At 41.9% G+C, this 25,750-nt stretch overlaps 1 protein-coding gene across 1 annotated transcript in view; it reads right to left on the bottom strand.

Annotated features, from left to right (window-relative positions):
- The window catches only part of LOC119648424, a 133,316-nt gene that overhangs the window by 90,693 nt on the left and 16,873 nt on the right, over positions 1-25,750 (bottom strand). The window lies entirely within an intron of this gene.

The raw sequence follows: 25,750 nt of genomic DNA, 5'->3' as shown, positions 1-25,750 counted from the left end.
GATTACAGACCTAATAATCTCGGTCGGTCAAGAAAGAATCGGGCACGTAATCCGATTATGGAACTGGCCCGAACCCTCGGAAAAATGGCGTTCATATTCCAGGCGGAGATATACGATTTCATTGGCATCAAAAGAGTACTTGCGACAAAAATGGCGGTGTCGCACCATTGGAATCTGTTCCGGCACTCAGGCAGTATTATCAGCATTAAATAGGAACAACATATCAAGATATTTGGTGTGGAGTTCCTATTGATTGTTGCGTGGGTTGCTGTCAGTTACTGCCGATCAAACGAAACATTGCTGATGTAGGTGGCAGGGCATTGAAATATCACTGGTAATGAGAAAGCTGACAGACTGGCCAGGGGTCTGGATCCACAATGGTAGGGTCAGAAGCAATTTTTTACATTCGGCCACCCACTGTTAAGCCTACTCTAAAGAGTGAAATTGCAAGGATTCACGTCCTCTTGTCGGCAGGTGAAAATTCTTGTGAAGGAACCTGCGGCCGCTAGGGAACATGAAAACCCTAGTAGGACTTTCAACGGGATACTACTCCTTAAACTGCAACATGAAAAAATGGAATGGTAGTCTCGACTGTATGCAGCCAGTGTGATGAGAAGGCAGAGACAGTCCTGCACTTCGTTGCCAGGCCTCCTTAAATCTCAGACGAAGACACCTCGGTAAGGTTTTCTTCAAGGTTGCTTTAACGAAGAAGCTGTGCACTCTCTGCCTATGGAGAATGTTCTCAGATTCGAAATGACAATAGAACAATGGGCCTGACAAAATCTTGATAGCTCTGAGCTGCGACTCCTCCCACTAAACTAAAAAGTTATTTATACTGGCACCGAACTCCATGTTACCCGATGTATGAACAGTGCTAGATCTGGTTTCACAGTTTCGCCAAAAAGCTGGAAATACAGGTACCTAAACAGGCTAATTCGAGGTTCTACCTCGTTATTATCCTCTCGGTTTCAAGCCTTCGTATGCACTGTGTTACCTTGTAATTTGGTTCGACACAATTTCGGATGGGCAAGGCATCGGTAGGCATGTTGATTTAAAGGCAAAAGACGCAGTGGATAGTTCAGACTTTAAGCTTGTTATTCCATGCAGTGGGATCTACTATTCTAGGATAGCTAAAGAAGGAGTTTGGATTACCGGGGAGACTTGGTGAGGTTGAAGTACTATGGCGCATAGATGTGATTAACGCGCTATTCCCAATTTAGGTATCACGGCAACTCTATCGTCTCTTGACATTCTGGATAAGTCAGAGAAATGCAATATCTTCCCATTGTCTGTTTACGATTGTGGTGATCAGGTAGTTGTGGTGTCATCATTATGAAGATCGTTAATGAAATGTACAATCATGTAATCATGTAATCATGTATCATTACCAACCGTTCATGCGTTCCACTAGCTATCTGGTATCTATAGGTACACTTTATAGAGCTAGATTGTAACGTTGATTTAATCTTAGTGCGGAATTTATGCAAAACTCTTTAAATCATCACTGCAGTCATACTCAGCGTTATGTTGGAGAGCGACATTGTGCTCAAGAGCTATGGAAAGAGTGTGATGACAGAGACGCTTCCTTCAGTCAGCTGAATTTGTATTCTGACGTTCGCTGTAGTTTTCATCTCATTTTTGTGACTCCGTGGAGCTGCGCTTGAATTTGAAATTAGATTTTGTATTCTGCAGTATTCATGCTCGCAATCCACATTTTATATTTCTATATAAAATCCATAAATATTTTGGGAACATCAACATTAAACTTTCAACACTCTTCCGACATTTGCTGCATGGCAGATATTGCACGTTCATTTAGTACTGCACTGAACGTGCAACTCTGATGTTGCATCTAACGCGCACCGTGCTCTTGCCTAATATTACCGGTAAAACTATGTATCTTGCAATCTTCACATTGTAGTTTATCACTTGTGAATGGGTCATGACATAAATACCAGTTAGTATGTCGTCGGAGAACTACTCCTTTGTGAGGACAAATTTCAAGAGATGAGACTTTACCAATTCTCAGCGAATTGTTTTGCTTATTACTTTTTTATGAGTTGCTCTTAATCAATATAATAGTTGTTCCTTTAAGGCTTACATATCAGTTTAATCTTATGGGAAAAATTGACAAATGGCTTTTCGTGTATATCATAAAATCACCTCAATACCAAGATCCATAGTTCTTTTACGCAAAAGCTTTCAAAGGTTTCAAGGTTTCTTCCAGAGCAAAGATTATATGAATGAAGGTTAAGAAGCTGACAAATTCCAAGGACTCCTCTATCAAAGTTAATTAAATTTATGTACGTGTGCAGAAGCCAAGGAAACTCTTCCCTGCGCCTACAAAGCCACTTTCCACATGTGAACCACTCAAAGTTATTAGGCCGGAAAGCATTTGTCCATATATAATGTCGCAGTTATGGCGCATTTTCCGCACTTCAGGCAACAACAAGAAAATAGGAGCAGTTCGATTTCGTGAGATCCTTACACCTTCCGTATTTATATACAAATTTTGCGTCTATGCAAACCCTAATCGAGCGTATATTTTATGGTCCCCGAAGGACATAACTTAGAAAGAACAGTAGGATTCTATATTCATGTAAATTGTAGGCGAAAATATCCAATATCCAAATCCAGATACTGCCAAAGTGCAGATAGAAGATTCGAGTTTTATTAAATCTTTAAAAACTTTCCCTGAATACAAGTTTCGAAGAATCTCGCGGTGCTTAAATATGAATATCTGAAAAGTTCAGCCACGACAATTTACGACTACCAACTGCCAACTTTATATGTTGAGCGGGAATAATACATCTATTATCTGCGTTAAAATCATTTCTCTTTTCCCTAGATAAAATCTAAATAAAGCCCGCATATTACATAGGTCATAAACACAAAACACTAACATATTAAGTTGCCAAGAATGTTCCTGTTTAGATATGGATCTTAAACAGAAAATACCTTCAGAGCATATTCCCTTCTCCAACTATTCTTGTTATGAGTCTCATCAAAGACTGTAATGAAAGCAAATTACCCGCATTTTGAAGAAATAATATCAAAAGTTTCGTTCCACATCAATACGCCTGGTAGGGAGGGTAGATATGGGATATGCCACCGAAATCAGATACTCCATAGGTAATATCTTCTGTCGTAGCCTTCGGAATCCAAAGCATTCTCCATTCTAACTTTGTAGTCATTGATTAAGGATTTGCTTTATTCATGTAAATAGTTTTGATATGAGTGTACGCAATAGATAAAAAATATGGGAAAAGTTTACAAGAAAATATATTCGAGCTTGATGGTTGCCATATATGCTCCTTGCAAACCCAATAAAATATCCAACATTATATTCAAACGCAGCAATATATTTCTGGAGCACGGCTCCTGGGAGGGTGCGTGTAATATACACCAAGACCACGAAGGCCACCCTCTTGGCTATATCGCCCAGCACTCTGGGTGAGTACAGTAACAAAATGGTACAAGGATGTGAGGCAAACTGTTCGTCCGATAGTTTTGCACTTCAACTGCTGAGTGTTGGCGAGCAATGAAGCGTAATTACCGCTTCATTTCACTTATAAAAATATTTTGAATATCCACTGGATTTAGGTCAATGATTATTGAGGAAATGATAAAGTGAAAATGGAGTGCGATTGTGAAGTTTATAAGCACCGTAAGGTTCTTTAATGCGATCGAGTTTATAATTGTGCTCTGTGGTGAGGAATATTATCCTTCTGCAAAGTTAGTTACAAAGTTACATTGGTTTGAGTGCTAATTTGGTCGGGAAGAATAAATTGAATGTGAGACCTTGTGGGGCATAGGAACTTTTTCAGTCGGATTGCTAACTGAGCGCATTTTAAAGGTTTTGTGTAAAATCCCCTCACCCACTAAAACCAACCCCCATTTTCTCCTTCTTTCTTCCCTGCGAAAGCATTACTTCGCAGGGTGACTGTGCTTTAAACGAGGAAGCCTTTGGTTCTTCCCGCCCTTTTTGGGGGTTTTCCTTTCCCAAGCTCTGCCTCAATCCTTTTGATTGCGAAATTGAGCGTACGCCAGTTTTCCCCCAACTTCAGAATTCGTTGGCGAAGTTCCGCGGGCTTACCCTGATTCCCAGCGAACCTTCTTGGCTCCTCCACTATGCGCAAAATCGTGGACAATAGAACATGACATGTTCCGAGTTCTCAGGTGTTCAACCATATTCAGGATAAAAGAGACAATCATCCAATCTGAATTAATGCAGATACTTCCTGTAACCACTATGCCCTGACAGGAATTGGATTAGGCGTTACTTGATCTCGCCGTGTCGTCGGTGAATCCACTCCTCGATACGGGGAATCGAAGTATGGGTCTGCGAGTCATCCCTTCGTTGTTGTTACCAACGACTCCTGCCTATTTTTTCGACGGATTCATTCATATTTTCTCGTACAGTCAACGTCCCTCACTTGCCAGAATCTCCATCGAAGCCATTCCCGCAATGTTCTCCGATTGCTTTTCCAAGTCAATGCTTCCTGCCAAACTGGTGCCGCGTATAATAGTGTAGAGCGGCTACAAGTAATCTTCCACTGAAAGAAAGAAACACTGACGGTTTCGTCCGGGATAGAGGCAACTCATCAGATGCTGGCACACTTCTGCCCTGAGAGCAGCGTGACCGAAAGTTGCAACAGGTTAAAAACGCTCCTTCTTATACATTTACATATTCCAAAACAAAAATCAAGTTTCAATCTAGCTTAGCTTCAAACTATTGATGGTCACACTGCTTCCAGGGCAGAGGTGAGGCAGCGTCTAATAAGTTGCCTCTGCTCTGGCCAAAAAAGTCAGTCACGCTTTCTTTTTGTATACTTGGGTACTATGGTCCAAACAAGGGGTCCTTGGACCAAAAATCATTGGAGTAAATAGTTATACATTTGATTCGGTCCAACATCAAGTGAATGTGTACGTAGAATCGCTCATATTCCAAACCAAAAATCTTTCACTGTTTTTTGGGCCCCCAATGTTAGGCATCATCCGTGCTAACGGCAGGCTGGTATTTGCCGCTTCGTCGCAGGCACAGTCCAGATGTCCTTTGAGATTGACTTCAGCGTGAATCATCACCCCCAGGTATTTGATAACCGATTTTGAAGTGATGATGTGGCCACCAACACGAATGTTAATCGTATTCGCTTTCCTACGGTTGGCAATCAAGACTGCCTCCGTCTTTTGTTCGGCAAAGCTGAACCTTTGTCACCCACGCCTTTATGGCGCTAGTGGTTGCAGGTTGTTTCAGGACGACAACCGTTTCGAGATCATTTGCAAAACCAATTATCGTGACCTCCTTTGCCACGGGATGAATAAGGACCCATTGTATAAAGCCCTGTGGTGCTCCTACTATGACGGTGTACTGCATGGGTCCCTCATTCGTATCCTACCAAAGTGTTCTTTCCGAGAAGTAACTTTCGAAGAGCGCAGTCAAGTAACTAGGGAGGCTTTGCTTTATTATCACCGATTCTCCAGTCTCTCTACAAGTTCCTCATCAGTTATTGCAAGTGTGATGTAGGTAAGGTAGGCATCAGTTGCCATTCCGAGGAGCCCAATTAGCGCTGTGGTGCGCCGATTTGATGCCACGAATTCCTAAGATCATGACTATTATTTTGAGAGCAAGGAGGCAGAGTCCTGCCGCTCAGATTTTCAGAGCCAGTCCTTAGCTTTCACGATAGAAAGTAACTCTCCCACTGTGCAGCCAGAGATCCCTCTAAGGGCATCAAAGAATAGTTTAGTTAGTGTTCGTAGCCTGACTTTGATTAGAGCTGGGCAATCGTCTGAGGGTTTCCTCCTCTTCTCCACAGCTTCGGCATTGCGAATTGAAGTACGGTGTAGACGTCCAATACTTGTTTACGTTTTTTGCCCTCCCCTTCATCCCGACGGAAGAGCGCCATGACGATATCAAACAGATGGTACGGGCAGTCCAGTTGCGGTGTTCGCCCTCTCATATTCTTCATATCCACCCCGTACACTCTTCCACAGGGGCTTGATTCTTTCTTCAGACGATTCCAGGAACTGTTCATTTTTTCTTTGATTTTCTGTCGGTGGCATGTAATGGTGGGGTCAAGAACTTTGGGCTCACAACTGCTAAAGCAGTTTTGTTCACTTTTCATATTATACGTAAGTATAAGATTGCAAAGCGATTCCCAATTATACCACACCATCGGCTATTACTTGCAGTCTTGCGAATCAAGCCACCATTAAAGGACGTGAGGAATGAATTGGTCCCGCCGGATAAATGGTAGCGATTTCGTGAGTATAAAGAAGTAATAATCTCACTTACGCGATTATCAACCATTATTATGTTAAAAACACGATTCATAAAATGGCCTATGCAACCCTCGGAGTTACCAAGCCAGGCAAGTGGTTAAATAACCGAAATACTTGGTTTTGGAATGATCATAAGCTCTTCGACGATAAAACGTTGGCCAATTGGCAAATTGGCAAGAATGCTGACCGGGAAGCAAAAAAACACCATCGCTGTTACACGGGCAGTCCATTACAAAGTTCTTTACGACAAATTGGACACTCGGAATTTGTGCCCATTTCACTTGTCGGTGGCAAACCAATGAAATCGAGGAAAGCAACAGGACCTGACGATATTGAATTTGAGCTCTCGAAAGCAAAGGTCTGCATCCCAACACTCTATCTCAGTGAATTCATAAAAAGAAACGTAATACACCAGAATCTTCACATTTCCGTCCGACCTGGTTGCTGTCGTATTCGTGACAAACGTATTCGCGACACCGTACAAATAACTGGGGAAACACCGAGAGTCGGTGATCATCGAGGAAGCGCCCTCTGACAACCACCCTTTGTTCTCACTATGGGCACTGTAACACGGAAATCCAACGCCCAGCGCCCTATACACTGCTTTATGCAGATGATATTTTCCTGGCGTCTAATAAATTACCGTGTATAGTAGGTAACGACATTTTGTATTAATTGACGGAAGGAGCTACATATATTATGAATTTCAGCCATTAGAAGAATAAACTGTGGAGAATACTTATTTCGAAATAGCCTTAATAAGGAGGCTTTCAGTAGTTGGCGAAGTCAGTCTAGAGGGGAGACCTAAAAAGTTGTCAAAACTGGGAGTTCAAAAATTGATGAAAGTGGAATGTCAAAAGTTCCGGCACAACCGCACGTATGGAACCGTACCACTTGAGAGCCTAGGGTGTTGATCTTGCCTCACGATGGATCACATCCTCAATCGATGCTCTTTCGGCCTCAAATCTTTAAGAGGTGCGGTTTCCGATAGGTTCACGCCACGTTCCCTCTTTAAGGCTATCTGTTTACTGTCTGCCTGTTTGTTCGTCCGCCGTTCCGTCCCTCTATTACACCCATTTACTAAAGAATGTTGTTCCTTTTGATACGAAGTTTTGCTGGAACTGTGAATTTCCTTGCATGCAGTTGATTTCCGGGAGGGGCCTACACCCAAAATGAGAATGTGCAATTTTCTTTCACAGAATGTGGAATGTTTTCTATCAGATGAAAGATCTTGATTAGTACTTTTTGAAGCAGATATTGGTTTTGATACCGGTTGGAAAGAGGTGGAATGCGGGGGTCTAAAAAAGGTCAATTATTTTAACACGATATTTACTGAAATAAAATTAATGATAGTATATTATTATATTTTGAAAATTTACTGCGAGCATCCTTAAGTTCATCCTAGTTCCATAAGATGTTCAATAAGACAGACGTCATACTGAAAAGTTCGGTGGAAATCCCCCTATGATTAACAAAGTAATAGTAGGTCAAAGTTACCTCTTTGGGGTTAAATATTTACTCCCTACGAGATGAAATATGAGTACGACGTCAAATTGAATATCGGTTACATTCAGCGTACATTCACTACGGGTTATATATGAGCGGAACTATCGAGTAGCTTAATATTTTTATTCAAAAAATCAACTAAACCGTTGATGGCTAGCGCAAAGGAGTGTAACCTCTTGACGACTGGATGCCTCAGTTGAGCGTATTTGCAGGGGGCTTTCAAAGTCAATTCCGCCTATTTTTCAGGTTTTTCAAGTAGGCCACCCTTCTAGGTCGACTTCGATCAACTAAGATGGTTTTAGACTATCGCCCAACTTACAAGTTATTATGCAATTTGTTTGTCATCGATTAATGGTTAATGGTGGGAAAACGTATTGAGCCCCACAATTGGATGACCTGGTCTTGGCCTAAGTGCCTTCGCAGTATCTGAGGCAGAGACTGTTACGTTTTCTTTTCCTATCGGAAATATTGGCCTTATAGATTTCCATCTATCTTATCATCTTATTGGGACGAATCCATCCACAATCAGACGTTCGTGGTATCGCTAATATACAATATTTCATTGCTATGTAGGCCACCGCATCTTCCATCCTCCTGTAGGGGGTCGGTCAAATGTGGCATCGCAAAAATAGTTATTTGTTGACGTGTAGATAATTGTGCCAGCAAGTCAGAAAAGCAAAACGAAGCGTTAATTTCTATTGGACGACCACATTACTGCAGAAAGCGGAAGCAAATAGCGTCAAAATCGTATAGACCGATAGAAATCTGAGATACAATACAAAGATGTGTAGAATGCACTGCAAACTTCATTCGGCCTCGACTCTATTCAGCTGTTTCAGATCAAGTATACCACCAATTAAGTGAATTAGAGGTACAAGTTCAAACAACAATATTTTATAGTAGGGGAGTAGTCAACTTTTTCAGCATATTTTTAAAATTTCTATCAGTTTTTTTTTTATCTCAGGGAGTTTTTCTTATTCGGGTTCGAAAACTTCGGCTTCGAAATGGGAGCTGTTTCTAGTTGCAAACTTCGTCTTTGGACTTCCTGGATGGAGACGCTTAAAACTTTAATCTAAATAAGGCTCCATCTACACGCACGACTAAAATAATAGCTTTAGCCATTTATACGCCTTCGTAACGAACGATTCAGTTATGCCTGCCTGGAAGCGATTAACAACGAAACTTACTGGCTAGTAATCAAAAGACAAACCCGAGCCAGAGAAGACAGGTACCACGAGCTAAGGCGATACTTTGAGAAGATCTGCAAACGGGAAAAACGAAAGTTCAATAATAACAAAATTTTAACATTTGATGACAGCTTGAAGAAGAACGACGTGCGAGTAGCGTTTAGTATAGTGAAATATATAAGGATAGGTTTTAAACTGCGGACCATATTTTGAGAGATCAAAATGGTACGCAAATCAAATAAAAGGAAGATGGGTTAAGTATTTTTAAGAGCTCTTGACCGTACATTTCCAACCTTTTCCCTTCATTCGGGATGATATGACGGGAAAACAAATGCTCACAACCCCGATATGAAAGAAGTAGAGGCAGCTTTGTTTAAGCTGAAATCACATAAAGCTCCCAGAATTAATGGTATCCCAGCCGAGCTCTTAAAATAAGGGGGTATAGAGCTAACCAGTCGAATCTGCAAACTAATCAACAGAATCTGGACAACCGAACAAATACCTGACGATTAGAGAGAAAGTGTAATTTGTCCTGTGTACCAAAAAGGGTGATCATCAGCGTTATAAAAACTACAGAGGTATTTCCTTGCTGTCCACGTGCTGATTGTTGCTGACGAATATAATCGAACGACGCCTGAGAGAGTATACAGACAACTTGATCAGAGAACCCCAAGGTGGTTTATCGTCTCATTGGTAGGAAGCGCTTAGGTCGCACCCACTTAGTGAAAACCATCGTGCTTACCAGCGTGGAAAGTAAAGTGAGTGTTCTCTCCGTTAATTGGTTTCAATGATGGAGAATGCGATTCTGAACGGACATTGAAGGGGCGTTTGACTGTGCGCCTTTTCAAAAACTTTGTGATGCCGCCAACGAACATGGTGTCGATGTTACTTTAATGAACTGGATGTATGCTATGCTAACGCAGAGAATTACTATATGCTGAAGATGGTGTCGATCGCTACCTAACAGCAGAAGCAACGAAAGGCTGCCCCCAAGAAGGTGTGCTATCGACACTTTTGTGGAGTATGCTGATCGACTCACTACTATCCGAGCTGCAAAATTTGCCAAGACACGCTCAAGCTTATGCTTATGACGTGGCTGTGCTTGCTGTTGATCGGGATTTCGGAAAGATGTGTAAAAATATACAGCGGGCCGCTGAGACAGTTGGCGCTTCAGGCAAGGACTTTTAGCTAATCCAAATAAAACCACAATGGTATATCTATAAAAAGGAGAAAAGTGGATGGACATAGCCTCCCAGGGATGAGGGGACATTCCTTCAACTCTCCGAACAAGCGAATTATCTGGGAGTCACTCTAGATAGAAAGCTTGGAAGAAACATGTTGAGGTAAAGTTGAAACGCGACCTTTGCCTCGACATGGGGCTCAAGTCTTAAGTGGTAATGCGGATATGCCTAGTTGTCATAAGGACGATGTTCGCTTATACATCCCTAGTGTGGTGGGTTAAAATGAGACAAAAAAGTTAAGTTAGTACGGCGAAGAACTGTGCGTCTGGGTGTTATCGGTGCCATGAGCACAATTTTCTTACAATGGCTTCTGAACATCTGGGTCTCATTCATCTATTTGATAGAAGATATGAAGTTACCCGGAAATGTAATGAAAACTGGGAAGTCCCAGATGCCCTACCTTTGGACGTATTAGGCATCAGATCTCATAATAATCGAGCTAAAAATTCCACCGAAGCTAGTTCTCTTAATGAAAACCGCAATGATTAACAAGTAAAGGCAGGTATAGATCCAAAATGAACTGACATAAAGCTTTCCTATAGTGTCAGGACTCAAGCAAGGGGATGGTCTCTTCTACACCCCCTCTGTAACTTGGTGCTCGAATACGTCGTCAGGAAAGTGGTCTCAGCTGATACCAGAGATACGTTACTGGTGAAATCCGTGTAACTGGTGGCGTACCCAGACGACGTGGATATTCTTGCCCCAACGATATTTCGTACGAAAGAAGTGTTCGCTCAGCTCGACTCAACAGCGGGTGACCTAAATTCGAAAGGCCGCCACTAGTAATCAAAAAACTGCAATGGTTGAGCATCATTTCGAACGAGTTGGCCTCTCTCAAAGGATGGAGATGAAAAACACGAAATCCAAAGGCGGATTTCCGCTGCTCATAAAGCATTTTATGTGGTCCTCCCCATAATGAGATCGAGAAAAGTACATAGGTGCAATAAACTACTCATTTACAAGATATGGATGGATTCTAGTGTATAGATGCGAAACATGGACCGCAAATTTCGGTAAAGCAGATCAATATTTTCGAGAAAAAGGTCCGCTGAAAAATTTTCGGAGCCGTAAAGGAAGCACATGATTGGCGAAACAGATACAATTATTAATTTTATGAATTATTTAACGACCAACCAGCATCGCCACTATCACATCAAAATCCGGAAATTGCAATAGGTTGGCATGGGCATCAAATGAATGCACGGATTCCGCTGCTGCAAGGTAGAGCCATTGGTAACCGAGAAAAAGGAAAGAAAGTTAAGAACAAATTGGGAGGACTCAGTGGAAGTAGATTCCAGACCAATTGTAAAATTTTCTAACTGGAGGACGCGATCTTTGGATTGAGATAACTAGAGGCGATGCATCCGAGTCACCACAGTCCTCGGTAAACGGTAGTCAACACATAATCATCAACGACGTAACAACCGGTATCCGGTCTAGGCCTGCCTTAATAATGAACTCCAGACATCCCCGTTTTGCGCCGAGATCCACCAATTCGATATCCCTAAAAGCTGTCTGGCGTACATCTTAGGCAGGGTCTCCCTCGTCTTCTTTTTCTACCATAGATATTGCCCTTATAGACTTTCCAGGCTGGATCATCCATACGGATTAAGTGACCCGCCCACCGTAACCTATTGAGCCGGATTTTATCCAAAACCAGCCGGTCATGGTATCGCTCATAGATTTCGTCATTGTGTAGGCTACGGAATCGTCCATCCTCATGTAGGGGGCCAAAAATTCTTCGGTGGATTCTTCTCTCGAACGCGGCCAAGAGTTCGCAATTCTTCTTGCTAAGAACCCAAGTATCCGAGGAATGCATGAGCACTGACAAGATCATTGTTTTGCACAGTAAGAGCTTTGACCCTATGGTGAGACATTTCGAGCGGAACAATCTTTGTAAGCTGAAATAGGCTCTGTTGGCTGACACCAACCGTGCGCGGATTTCATCATCGTAGCTGTTATCGGTTGCGATTTTCGACCCTAGATAGGAGAAATTATCAACGGTCTCAAAGTTGTATTCTCCTATCCTTATTCTTCCTGTTTGACCAGTGCGGTTTAATGTTGTTGGTTGGTTCGTCTTCGGTGCTGACATTGTCACCATATATTTTGTCTTGCCTTCATTGATGTACAGCCCAAGATCTCGCGACGCCTGCTCGATCTGGATGAAGGCAGTTTGTACGTCCCGGGTGGTTCTTCCCATGATGTCGATATCGTCAGCATAGGCCAGTAGTTGGGTGGACTTAAAGAGGATCGTACCTCTTGCATTTACCTCAGTATCACGGATCACTTTCTCGAGGGCCAGGTTAAAGAGGACGAATGATAGCGCATCCCCTTGTCGTAGACCGTTGTTGATGTCAAATGGTCTTGAGAGTGATCCTGCTGCTTTTATCTGGCCTCGCCCATTGGTCAGGGTCAGCCTAGTCAGTCTTATTAATTTCGTCGGGATACCGAATTCTCTCATGGCCGTGTACAGTTTTACCCTGGCTATGCTATCATAGGCGGCTTTAAAGTCGATGAACAGGTGGTGCAACTGGTGTCCATATTCCAACAGTTTTTCCATCGCCTGCCGCTGAGAGAAAATCTGATCTGTTGCTGATTTGCCTGGAGTGAAGCCTCTTTGGTATGGGCCAATGATGTTCTGGGCGTATGGGGCTATCCGGCCTAGCAAGATAGTGGAGAATATCTTATAGATGGTACTCAGCAACGTGATACCTCTATAATTGCTGCACTGTGTGATATCTCCCTTTTTATGTATGAGACAGATTATGCCTCGTTGCCAATCGTCAGGCATTGATTCGCTGTCCCATACCTTGAGCACAAGTTGATGAACCACTTGGTGTAACTGGTCGCCTCCATTTTTAACCAATTCGGCTGTAATTCCATCGGCTGCTGGCGACTTATGATTTTTTAGCCGATGAATTGCACGGACTGTTTCTCGTAAACTTGGTGGTGGCAGTATTTGTCCGTCGTCTTCAATTAGCGGGACCTCCAACTCGCCGATGTTCTGGTTGTTCAGTAGCTCATCAAAGTACTCAACCCATCGCTCTAATGTGCCCATTCTGTCGGAAATCAGATTTCCCTCTTTGTCTCGGCAGGATGAGCATCGAGGTGTATAAGGCTTCATCCTTGTTGGTAAAACTTCCGCGCCTGGTGCGGTTGCTCCCTGTACTTTTCTAGTTCACAGACTTGTTGGTTCTCCCAGGCTTCCTTTTTCCGTCTGTGAAGTCGCTTCTCCACTCGACGGAGTTCGTGATAAGTCTCTGCGCGTGCCCGCGTTCTTTGAGAATGCAATATTACTCGGTATGCGACATTCTTCCGTTCCGTTGCTAGCTTACATTCGTCATCAGTCAACACAAGTTTATTTTAATGCTCGAATAAGGCCACTTCATTCTTGGTAAGGATATTGTAACTCTCAAATTTTCAAACGAAGAAATTTGAACTATGGTGAACAGAGGTGCTCTTAGAGCTCTCCAGGGATGCTCTAGAATAATTTACTAATCTTCATTACATTCCAACTGGATGAGTTTCAGGGAGTTGTAGAACCATTCATTTGTTTACATACATATCTACTCTACAAAGGACTGCTGTCTTTTACACCACCGAAACGACAATATACTGGAAATTTCCAAAAGCCCTGCACTGATGAAACAATTTCACGAAGAAAGTGAAGGGGTAACATACATTGTACATAATATATGTACCTACAACTAACCCCAGGTCTACCCGCTCCTTTCTCATACTCAATTTTCCTTTCTTCATTTCTTATTTTATTATAATAAAGTATCCAGGTCTCATTCAGGCTAAATAATTGCTTTTCTGCTTTTGACAAAATTTCCATTAACAACATTTTGGGTTATAAAGTGTATGTTTTCATATACGGATCATTTCGCCGTTTCCATAGCATAATTCACCCTTTTCTAAATCTCTGTGCCAACATGGACAAAAATAGTATTTCATATATGGAAGCGAATTTTTTAACAATTTCGTGCCTCATTCTCTAAAATGATGATAATATTTCAACACATCTACACGTGGTTCGTAGGAAAAGTTTAATTTTAGATACTCTGCTTCCATAGACACGTATTTTGATGAATGCTTTTTATTGCCAGATACAAGGGGATGAAATCATGTTGAATTTCGATATGAAACATTTGTTGAGCCAATATGGAATTTCTGGACAATGTTCGAGTTTTAGACTGAATTGTATTAGGTTTTCACTTTGACATGATAATTTAATATTTTGATGCTTTCCTGGGTACTTCAAAGTAATATCTTCAAAGTAATATCTTCAACTAGAACATAGATATACGGTGGATATCCTGCGTTACGTGAACAAATTAGATTTTTAATAAAATATTATTGGAAATTTTACAATATATCAATGAATGTTTCAAGACGTAATACCCAACATTATTGAATAGGAACTAACTTCCATAGCGCTATTTTGACATAATCCAAAGATAAATAAGATCCTAAATTAATTTTCATCCTTCGTGTATTGAATGATTTGAGAAACCAATATTTGACTACTCGGTCACCTATATTAAACCAAAGCTAGATTATGTCGTACTTATGACATTGGAACCCGAATTTAGTAATAATGTTGCAGGAAGAATGCCAGTGAACGCAGATATAGACTCCGACGCACTTCATGGCTTAAGCAAATCAGTCATAAATGAACCTACACTTGCAGAATATAAGATGTATTCTAAACAGAGCGAATCTCATTCGCACAATTTTAATTCTCTAGAAATTTTAGCCAAAATCATCAACGGTGCAACAATCGGTGGCCGGTCTTCGTCTAGCTCAGTAAGGAAGTTAAAAAATCCCGGTTTCACCTTAAAGTCCACCAATTCAAAATTTCTGGCTGCTCCCTGGCATCCTAACGTCATTGCTTCATCTAAAGGGATGCCAACTTTTCTTTTACGACCATAGCTATAGACTCCTTATAGTCCCTATAGACAACCTAGGCTGGATCCTTTTTACTGATCCACTCATATATTTCTTCGTTGTTTACGCTAATAAATCGTGGTAGGGGGTAAGAATGAGGCTGAAGGCTGGCAATTTCTCTACCTAAGAACCCAAATCTAATACGAGTCTATGTAGGCGTTTAAACTTCCTGAAAGCTGAAATAGAAGGTGTGTTCTGTGCGTTTGCGGAGTTCATCGTCGTAACTGCTATAGGTTCTGATTGTTCAACCAATGTAGGACAATATTGAATGATTGTTGTTTTCATTTTTGGTACTGACACTTTCACGGTTTATTTCGTCTTGCCTTCAATAACGTCAAGCCCAAAATCTCGCTCCATCTACTCAATCTGGAGGAAAACATTTTATACTTCTCTGATAGCTCTTTCCTTCATATCGACATCCATGGATGGACTTCAAGATGATGTGCCTTTGTCTCACCTCAACGTTAGCGACCGCTTTTCCCAAGACTAGATTAAACAGAATGCACACATGTTACCGATTAGAAAAAGCATTGCATTTTTCCAGCTGTTTTTATCCACCCTCCGTTCGCCTAGGTAGTCTTATTAGATTTGATGGGGCATCGAATTTTCTCATTACAATGTACGGTTTTACCCTGTGTATGATTTCATATACATTTGATTGCCATTAACCAATATACCTACGTGCCATTGCTCGCGGTTACTTCAAATATTGGCTAAAGTCAATGACTCGGCGGTCGAGAAAAACAGCATCTGTTTCGTAGTCGAGGTGTCTGAGGAAGAATGTCATCGTCCATTGAACTCCTCTACGACCTTACGGTAAGGCTAACGTGAAGAATGTCACCCATAACAAGAAGAAATAATATCGCTAACAAGATTCAACCCTGACAAAATGCATTACGTAGAATAGTCCACATACACTCCTTGTGCAGGCTTTCCGAAGCTAGTCCAAAACGATGAAGAGAAGACACAGCGAAAATCTAAACTCCGCACACTACTCCAAAATAATCCATAGGGTGTTAATCTGGTCAATACGTGAAGATCCAGCCCGATTTTGGTCGATCTAGCTTTCGAGATGTTCTTTGATGGACTCCAGGATTATACTAGCTATTATCTTTGCAACGTCAGGGTGCACCCCTCCAATCTTTGAAGATCGGTCATACTCTTCTTCCACTCTCTGGGAAAGGTCTCAAATTTCCAAGATTTAGGTATAAGTGGCCGCAGCAACAATAACTGCAGGTGCAGCGATAAATAACTCTGCGGGGAGATCGTCATACCCATCGGCTTTGCTCTGTTTGAGTACATGGGTAGTCGAAATGATTTCTCTTCTACATGAAGAAACATAATCAAAATGCATCCGTATTTTACGGTGACTATATATTTCATCCACAAGAGGAGGAACTTCTCGTCGTCGTTGATACCGACCGTCGTTGATACCGACTCCCACCGTTAATGGTGTTCACAGGACCATTGAAATATTTGCCACCACATACATGTTCTTAAGTCATGTCATATACACTTCTGGTATCATTACCTTCTGCGGCATTTCCCGCTGCCTTGACCAGCCCAATCACAAATTCCCTTTTGTCAGAGCGCACCCTACGCTGAACTTTCCGCTATTTCCGTCAACATCGGAATTCGAGCGTATCGCGTCCGCCATCACTAGAAGGAAGCAGACAATAGAACCTTCGATGCCTTCCGCTCAGTGATCCCCTTCCACGCTTTTTGCGCTTTGCTCACCCGGAATACATCGCTTAAATCTACTATTGATCGCAAAGTGGTCAGTCTGATTGCACAATGTTGTCGGTCAGATTAATTTCAATTGACCTTATAGCAGACTCGGTTTTAGAACAATGTGTCACCAATGACGACGGGGTTAAAGTTGCAAAAATTCACAAACCTCCCAGCATAATCATTACGGTCAGTAAGACGGTGTTTCCCCATCACTCATCATCATCAACGGCGCAACAACCGGTATCCGGTCTACGCCTGCCTTAATAAGGAACTCCAAACATCGCAGTTTTTCGCCAAGGTCCACTAATTAGATATCCAATGCCTGGCGTCCTGACCTACGCCGTCTTTCCCTCTCAGGCAGGGTCTGCCTGGTCTTTTTTTCTTCCGTAGATATTGCCCTTATAGAATTTCCGAGCTGGATCATCCACATCCATACCACATCCGCCGACCTTAACCTATTGAGCGGAATTTTATCCACAACCTGACGGCCGTGGTATCGCTCAAAGATTTCGTGGTTATGTAGGTTACGAAATCGTCCATCCTCATGTAGGGGGCGGAACATTTTCCGAAGGATTCTTCTCTCGAACGCGGCCAAGAGTTTGCAATTTTTTTAGCTAAGAACCCAAGTCTCCGAACAATATATGAGGACTGGCAAGATCATAGTCTTGTACAGTAAGAGCTTCCACTCTATGGTGAGGCGTTTCGAGCGGAACAGTCTTTGTAAGCTGAAATAGGCTCTGTTGACCGACAACCTTGCATGAATTTCATTATCGTAGCCGTTATCGGTTGAGATTTTCAAGCCTAATAGGAGCAATTATCAACTGTCTCAAGGCTGTAGTCTCCTATCTTTATTCTTCCCGTTTGACCAGTGCAATTTGATGTTGTTGGTTGGTTGGTTTTTGGTGCTGACGATGCCACCATATATTTTGTCTTGCCTTCATTGATGTACAGCCCAAGATCTCGTGCCCACCGCCGCCTGCTCGATCTGGATGAAGGCAGTTTGTACGTCTCGGGTCGTTTTTCCCATGATGTCGATATCGTCAGTATAGGCCAGTAGTTGGGTGGATTTAAAGAGGATCGTACCTCTCGCATTTACCTTAGCATCAAGGATCACTTTTTCCAATGAATTGCACGGACTGTTTTTTCTTTACTTGGTGGTGGCAATATTTGTCCGTCGTCTTCATTTGGCGGAACCTCCAACTCGCCGATGTTCTGGTTGTCCAATAGTTCACCAAAGTACTCAAACTATCGCTCCAATATGCCCATTCCGTCCGAAATCAGATTTCCCTCTTTGCCTCGGCAGGATGAGCATCGTGGTGTGCTAGGCTTCTTCCTGTTAACTTGTTGGTAAAATTTGTGTGCCTGGGTATTTGCTTGCTCTTCTTCACAGATCTGTTAGTTCTCTCAGGCTTCTTTTGCCGTTTATGAAGTCGCTTCTTCGCTCGCCGTGCACCCGTATCCTTTGAGTCAGCACGTGCACCCGTATCCTTTCAGTCAGCCGTTCCAAATTTTTTTGCGACGTATGTTTGTGGCCGTCTTAATGATGACGTTCTTCAGGTGGTTGTGAAGATAATTTGTTGATGGTTCATCTTCAGAATCTCTATTGACCACGATTATTGCTATGGAAGGCTTCAGTGTTCTCACTTGATTGTCAGAGGGGATCTTGTCAGTCAGTGAACTGACCTTATAGCAGGCACTGTGCTAGAACAATGTGCCACCAATGACGAGGTGGTGGATATTGCAGAAATCTGCAAATCTTCAAGCATAATTCTTATCGTCACCATGTTTCCCCATTACTCATCCAAGCAAAAGTGCATTCAGATCACCCATCACGATCATAATGTTATCTTTAGGAAGCCGCTCCTGATTTGAAAGCATCCCCCACCACTATGTCGGAACTCTCCGGTGGTGCAGAGCATTGTGCAAGCACACTGTAGCTTGATCTGTGGCGGAATCTAGCAGTTAGAAGTCAGAAAGCGGTTTTCAGGAGAAGATCGCGCCTTGCGATAACCATAAGGACGCGGTCCGGATTTGTGCCTGCTATCACTTCGCTTTCCAGAATACAAAAGCACATTGCCATAAGTGTGGCAAGAGTAAAAGGAGTACTCAATAGAGTCCCACCATCTTACTTCGCTTAAGCCCAGAATTTACATCGCTGGAATTTCCGTTCAAGTTGGAGAAAGTGAGCATTTTGAGGACCCACGCTACTGTTGTCGAGGAGCGAGCGCATATTCAAGAAATCAGTCATAGTCCATTTTCGATAATGAAAGGTCTTGCCGTGAGATCAATCAGTCCAATAAAGTTTCAAAATTTGCAGGGTTCAATTTCTACCCTTTTTGTCGCCTCTCAGGACAATTAGGGAAGACTTTGAGTGTATTGTTGAGCCCCAACTCACAGGGCTGACCTTCAGATTTTGACTGCTTCCACTCATCGGACAATGAATCATTTCAACAGAAAGAAAGAAATTTTTTAACGGAACCCCTCTTGAAACCTGACGTACGGATTTCTTCTCATTCAGGTCAACTGAATTTTATAAGAACGGGGTTTCATTGTTATCAGTTAGTAGCGTGCGGATTGTGCATCTCATGGAGCTGAATATGGATAACAACTATGTCAAGATGAGAAATGCTCCATCATGGAGTGGCCACTTAGACGAACAGTAAGGAATATGAAGATCATGTCGGGGATCCATCTTAGGGTTGGGATTCTGGAACGCTTCTGACGATAGTTTGCTAAGGCTTGACATATTAAGAGAGTCACACATGGTCAGATATGCGGATGGCGTTTCAGCACTTGTTGCCGAACGTAAAGAGTATTTCCACCCCGAGTTGATTATAAAGTGAAAATCTTTGGTAAAATATCTTGGGAAATTTCGACTCAAAAATGAACTTCTTGGAGCAAATCAAAACTGCAGTGGACAATGCTGCAACTGGGATTTCAGCTTTAAGTTGGCTAGTGACGAATGTTGTGGGCCCTAGATCTAGTAGAAGATGGTTTTTTATGAGTGCAATGCAGTCCATTGTGCTCTACGGTATTAATCTTTGAGCTGATGCCTTTGAAAAGGGGGTGTATCATAAGCACTCTGTGCAGAGATGGTAAGCTTTGCGGAGGGCATCTGGTTATTGCACTGTCTAACAATAGGTTGTGATGATAATTAAGAACGTGACTACCTCAGCGTCACTATCAACTTGAAGCTATTCTACGCCAATATTCCTTGTGTAATCAAATAGAAGTAGTACAGGAGTTGAAACTGACCGCTAATGGGGCTATGGGGCAAATGGCAATGGACGCGGATGGTCCCATATTGAGAAAGGAGACAATTCCATTGCGGGTTATTCCTTTCGCTCAGCTGAATTATATGACTGACTTATAGAAGCAATTTTTTTCTAGATTATATAATGTTTTTTCCTTATTTAATTAATTTGTCTTTTTGCGTGTTTCTGTTCTGTTACTTTTCATTTAAATTGTATATATCAATTCAATGAAGCATCCCAAATGGACCGTCTGCATGCGACACATGGAAGTGATTGCAAACGCTATGATCATGAATATGCGAATAATATTATATGAGTAAACTTTATTGTCAATTTCGGAATAAAAGTATGTGCTCCAATATACGAAATATCCACTTGATAGAGCACAAGTCATGCACGAGCCAGAAAACACAACGCATTTCAACTATTCACCCTAATTTATACTAAACGAATTCTGAGGAATTTCTGCATGCAAATAAGATACTCGGCAGACGATAAACAGCAGAGAACACTCATCAGCTCCGAGGAATCAAATAATAAAGCCCCGAGTGCAACAGATACTCGTATACCATATACCTAGTGAGATTCTGCCATAGATGCTCCCGGCAGTTTTATAGTATAATTTAGGCTAATTTATTCCCTACGAGATCTGCTCTCAGATGAAAACCTACTGAACTTTACAGCATGCTAATGATACTTAAAATTCCAATTGGTGAAATATCGGATGTTGTGTGGTACAGCGCCTTGTCCCGATACAGCCGGGATGTTTCATCACAGGAAGGTTAACAAGTAAAAATAGATTTCGAAAAGTTTTCAATTGAAATTTCATCATGAAGCATTTCCGTGGCGGGTGGGTGGTCATGCACTTACTTAGCTACCTTTGCTGTATCTGTTTACGCTAGAAATTCATATCCTATGATGCTGCTGTAGGCAAATATGTAGATACTACTCATGTGTTCAGGGTAATATAGTATCCTATTTTTATACAAAGTAATGACATTCTTGAATCTGGTTCACTACATGTTCGAGGACATGTTGAAATTGTGCATGAGGTGACACCCATGCAGGTCTTTTGACTTTATGGGTGGTCATTTGCTGATCCTAAACTATAGAAAATAATCGATCGATAACATAAGTCTACTTTTATCACGCTTTTGCGATAGACTTAATGAATTTGAATTAAAATGTGGTAACAAAAAATCCAGCCAATAAATAAGTTTCATAAAACGCAATTTGGCTTGCAAGTTGTACTATTATCTAATCAATGCTAAAGCACTATTTAAAAAAAAAGATGTAATTAGTTACAAGACCTCTTATATAATACGAGCTTTTACTTTATAGTAACTTTTGCAATTGCATAACGCATTTTTGCGTTTTTGTTATTCCCCAGTTTCGGGACGAATAGTATAGTATCTGCGGAGTTTCCACGCGCAACCCATTTTGATTCTTTATTATCTGGACTCGAGCTGAAGTACAGATTTATTGGATTATATGCGTCATTCACCTTTCACAACATTTTTATCACATTCATAACCCCATTTTCAATTTCCTGCATTCCATTCGAAGGTCACTATATTAAAATTTAACATCCTTGTTAAATATTTATTTCTGAATTGACAATAATTTTAGACTTTTTATCCAAAATCCATCAGCCTTCAAATATCCTCAAAACGTAAGCTTAATTTAATAATCATATAATCATATATAACACGTTTTAAACCAGGAACGATTACTGACTCTTTCCTTTAATAGTGAGCATCGCAATGCTATGTGCGTGCCCGCGTCAGGCTGCAATTAAATGCATTTTGTCTAACGTATTAGCACATGCTATACGGACATTTCCGTGGTAATTTTTGTTTAGGGATTGTCTAGCTACGGCCGAGCTTTGGTCTGAACTGTGAGTGGATTTACGTTGGATATATAAGGGAGCGTATTACACCCGCGAGCCGCTTCGATCACGCTGCTTCCAGGGCAGAGGTGAGGCAGCATCTAATGACTTGTCTCTGCCCTGCTACGAAACCGCAGCCGTCTTCGTCCCTCTTTCAGCATTTTCTTGGATTGCAAATTTATGTGGCAATATTAACAATCGAGAAAATTAGCTAGATTGCCTGGTGCTTTTGCGCAAGTTGATGTGGATGATCTAATGGAAAGTGAGCGACTGAGTAGTGTGATTTTGAACTCCAGCGATCATAGGATCAGGTGGCAAAAAGATTCAGTTTTAGCGGGTGTTACATTTACCGCTTAACGATCTTTGATTTCAAAGCAGAAGTTCAATATATATATCTGTGGATTGTGGCTATTGATAATTTGGAACGCATTCCTACATAAGTGCAAGTCACAGAAAATAAAAGGCTGACATGGAACACCTTTCATGAATCAGCACGAATTTTCTGGGGAGAAACTATGGATTGTCATAATCAACCTTGGTATACTTGCGTTTTCCTTACATAAGAGGAAAGTTTAAAACCGTCACAGTTTTGAGGGCCTACTCGTTTCAGAGGCTACGTGACGTTTGTCATTGCACGATTGTGAGCCCGTTTGCCTCCAGTTGCAGGCTTTTGTACCTACTTAAATTCAGTTATATATCTCAAGCGGAAAAGTTTAAAATTGTTACGGAAGTGGGTGTTAGATTTGCCGTTATTCATCCGACAAACATTGCAAGGTTAATGCTCGGCTGACATATTATGACTCAGGTAGACATCCGAAATCTCGAATCGTTCTCTCTTATTTTTCGAAACCAAAGGAGTTATAAGTGTTTATTTAGTAGTTACTTGCTAAGATCTTTCAAGAAAACAACTCCCTCAATGGAAACGTGCAAGCCACTCTAAAAGTAGTCATTTTTGCGACTGGGGATGAAATCCGCAAAGTCCACACTTTGATTACGGGGTCCACTTTTAATTTATATGAGCCTCATTTTGGGCAAGTGAATTCGGGTTTAAACAAGTCTCGGATGTGGACTGACCTCATGGTTACGCACTTTCGGCTATTGAAAACGGTTTATAGTCAATTTCGGGAATATGCTATCATTACCATACAACTGTATCGTGAGCCTCTAGAATACGTTCCTTTGCTCCAACTTGAGCGAGAAATCCGATGATGTATGCTCAGGAAAGTACGCGTCACCCTCTCGCCATGACGTGCACGATGCTTTTACATTCTAAAAAGCCTAGTGGTAACATATGCAATCCCCAAAACACGCTTTCATGGCCTGGGTCTGGTTTCTGACAGGATCATGGGTGTGAGATTTCGGTCCGCCCCATTACTGGCGACAAAGTGTTTGCACACTGGCCTGCCACAGGATCAATTCGTTTCTGACTGACCGGGTAGGAACATCCCACAGATCGACGAAATCGCTATCAGCAGTAGATTTATATGTTGTCTTCTGAAAGTGCACAACGAAAGAGAAATTGACATCGTCCATGAAATGGACTATCATTTGATGGTTGCTCACATTCGCTTGTGTGATGCTCGTATGGAAATAGAGAATTGGTCCTCGAAATTGAATGCGGACAGATTTGCAATTCGGCTGTCGTCCAGAAATGGGAAACCTTCCCTGCTGCGCAAGTGAAATGTCCCCTGTAAAAGTGTCAGTGTTTCTGCTGAGGATGAAATTGAAGCACCACATCAAAAAGAATATTACAAGACCGGATTGACTACGTAAAACTGGAGGCGGATCGATGAACGTAGAGTAGCGAGGTGGTTACGAGTGGGGGTAAGTGTGGTCCGGTGGAACTCCGTCACCGTAAGAGAGTGTGAAGAGTGCATCATACTGTGCACCATGACAAAAGCAATTCCATCATTGTGCTGTACTGGTGAGTGAAGCAGAAACCGTGGTAAATGGCAATAATTTTGCAAGTAGGCAAAGGTTCAAGTTTGACCTCTTAAGGAGCCATCGTAACATGCGAATATGAACTGCTCCTCCAAACAGGAGCCAAATTACCTTTGTCATCAACGCACTCAACGAGACGAAAGCTGCCGGGCTTGACGATCTCTTGATCAGTCTTCACAGATGGAGTGGCTTAGATCTTTTGCATTATTCTGTTCTTATTTCGAAGATACATGCACATATATCTGACTCAATAAATATCATATATTATCATATTGCTCTTCGACTATATGCGGAGTCTAGTTGCATCTTGTCATCGATATTATTTCTCCTTATTATTTATGTACCGCTGCCCGGAGGACGTCGAGGAGTTCAATGGATGATGGTGTTTTGACTACGGTGATGATATTTCTCACCGGTTCATGGGCTTCAAAAACTGAAGATAAACAAAAAAAGGGTTTCCCAGTCTCACGGGTCATCGCTATCTAACGACGCTAGATCCGCTTTCGTTGCTTTGACTTAAATCTTGAAAAGCAGTGCTAGTATTCCTGTTGTGTTGTAATATCGGAGAAACATATGGAACATTAGTGTCCGGATAGCTGAGTGGTTAGAGCACAAGGCTGTCGTACGGAAGGTCGCGGTTCAATTCTCGCTGGCGGCAGTGGGATTTGTATCGTGATTTGACGTCGGATACCAGTCGACTCAGCTGTGAATGAGTACCTGAGTCAAATCAGGGTAATAATCTCGGGCGAGCGTAATGCTGACCACATTGCCTCCTACAGTGCTCTGTAGTGTACCGTTACGGTCTTGAATGAAGTGCTCTAACACACTTCAAGGCCCTGATCCAATATGGATTGTTGTGCCAACGATTATTATTATTATATGGAAAATTACCGCCACTGTTACTGTTAAAGCTTCGTGAACACTTATCTGAAACTATCGTCCGAGTACGCTGGCCTGTTACTATCTTATCGGTGCATTGACTAGTTACCCGTGGGAGAAGTGGATGGACAGGTCACACATTAAGGAGGGGTGGCAGTTTCATCGCTAGCAACCTCATGCAGTGACACTCGCTTTCTCAAAATTGCCGATGGGTGGTAGGCAACCCACTCATCGGCCTGCACCAAATCAAGTAGTGGAGGAATAGAAGTGTCTCTGGAAAGGGTTGAACGGCTGCCACTTATATGTGGATTCCATTGGAATTTCGGGATAAATTGACTAAAAACGTCTGAAAACAATCCTTTTAACGTTATCGTAAAAGGAACGCCTATTAAAATCTTCTTTTCTTTTGCAGAAAATATAATTTTGTAAAGACACATCCAGAGACTGCATTCGTTTTGTGTTCGTTAAATCAGGTGGCTCTTTATGAAGCTAGATGGAATTCACTACCACGACCCTAAGCAAGCTTCTAATATTTAGCAAGCCTCTTATATATTATCACCACAAAACCTTTGCTTTTATTGCCCGTTTCTGAAGTGCCCTTGCACACAAGGCAGTAAAAAATTTGATGGCATAATGGCATAAGTGGCTCATCTGGCACTATGAAGCTCATACTAACTGAAGGCCTCCTTGGCTGTGAACAGCTGCGTACAATATACCTGCTCCAATATTTTCAGTATCAACTTTTATCGCCACCATGATTCTTTTTTACAACACTTTGAACAATTAAGAGAGCATGTGCAGCCTAGACTTTCTGACGACCACATTCGTTATACTGTGCAGACCTGGCACTGGGTTGTTATCCAATTCCATTGTTCATCCCCACCTGGTTAT

Source organism: Hermetia illucens, chromosome 2 (assembly GCF_905115235.1).
Source record: "Hermetia illucens chromosome 2, iHerIll2.2.curated.20191125, whole genome shotgun sequence".
In the NCBI taxonomy this organism is placed as follows: Eukaryota; Metazoa; Arthropoda; class Insecta; order Diptera; family Stratiomyidae; genus Hermetia; species Hermetia illucens.
The sequence above is the reverse complement of the archived record's forward strand: the minus strand, read 5'-3'. Positions and strand labels throughout refer to the sequence as shown.